Raw genomic sequence first — 1,456 nt, forward strand, 5'->3', positions numbered from 1 at the left:
AGAACTACAGGAACATTTTTAGCTAATGCAATTCTTTTAGAATTAAAACGTTTAGGAATGAACTGCGAATACTTAGTCGGACAAGGATATGATGGTGATGCCGCAATGAAAGGATGTTTTAACGGTGTACAGACAGTAATCCGTGAGATTCACCCGGAAGCTTTGTACGTGCACTGCAGCGCGCATTCGCTAAATTTGACTTTAGCTCATTCTTGCCAAATACAGTCTATTCGAAATACTATTGGCATTATAAAATCGATTGGAAACTTTCTAAAGTACTCAGCAAAGCGTACCACTTGTTTAACAAAATATATAATGAAAAACTATCCTAAAACCAAATGGCAAACTCTTACGGCAATGTGCGAGACTCGTTGGGTTGAAAACCATGATGGGTTAATAAGATTTAAAGAAATTTTCAAAGCGATTGTTGATACGTTGGAAGATTTAAGCATGGATGCGGATTCTGAAACTTCATCAAAAGCGACTTCTTTTCTGCGATCGATTATTGCCAGCGACTTTATCGTAAGCTTGTGTTGCTTAGGCATTCTATTTTCATACACATTGGGTGCTTTCCAATTGCAATATCCCTAGACACTTTCGTGCACACGGCGACACAAATGGCGTTCCAATTGTCACAAATGTCGACACACCTCTTCACATTCGTACTCAGCCTGAGGGCTACTAGTCGGCTGTGTAAACTTGTGTTTTTTAGTGACAAATAATAGTTACTAAGTACGGCGGCTACAAGTGGTCGGCATATTCCTTCGCTACGACGGTTTACTATATAAAAGGGAAAAAAAGAAGTGAGGTTACGTCTGATATCATTCTGGCGCATAAGTAATACCGAAGTGGGAGGAGGAAAATACGCAAGTACGGCACACATTTTTTTTTTCTTTTTACTCAACAATGAACAACGGCAATATTCAGAGTATCATTGAGGTAATAAATATTTTGAATCAACATTAGGTGACGCAGTTTCGATCACCACCATGGATTAAAAATACCAAGCATGGATAGTATACTACTTTGTGTACTCTTTGTGGTATATTTTGTTCCAATTGAGTCGTGCACATCGCGACACTTTGTGTCTTCTTGTGTACGTTTGTGTTAAAAAGTGTAAAATAATTGGAAAGCACCCATTGTCACTTTGTAAAATCCTACAATCTCCCGAATGTGACTTAGTAGCTGCATTACAACATGTCGACATTATAATAAAGACTGTTCAAGATATTCGCGAAAATGTCAGTTCAAAATTTGGAACGATATTCAAAACCGCACTCGATTTAGTCGAAACTGTAAATGAAGAAATAAAAATTCCGCCAATAGCATTACGACAACAGCATTGAGGAAACTGTAATACACAAGATCCAGAAACATATTTTAGAATTAGTATCATGATACCACTCTTGGATGACTTCACCGATCAGTTTCGTTCCAGATTCGAAAATCATAAATC

The 1,456-nt window shown here is 37.6% G+C and overlaps 1 long non-coding RNA gene across 1 annotated transcript; it reads left to right on the forward strand.

Moving 5' to 3' along the window:
• Positions 1–426: 426 nt before the first annotated feature.
• Positions 427–1,135, forward strand: LOC105565565. The gene is made up of 2 exons (XR_001009202.1): positions 427–870; positions 967–1,135. It is a non-coding gene; the product is annotated as an uncharacterized LOC105565565 (long non-coding RNA).
• The last annotated feature ends 321 nt before the right edge of the window (positions 1,136–1,456 follow it).

Source organism: Vollenhovia emeryi, unplaced genomic scaffold (assembly GCF_000949405.1).
Source record: "Vollenhovia emeryi isolate VEMERY1.0 unplaced genomic scaffold, V.emery_V1.0 DF943504.1, whole genome shotgun sequence".
Taxonomy (NCBI): domain Eukaryota; kingdom Metazoa; phylum Arthropoda; class Insecta; order Hymenoptera; family Formicidae; genus Vollenhovia; species Vollenhovia emeryi.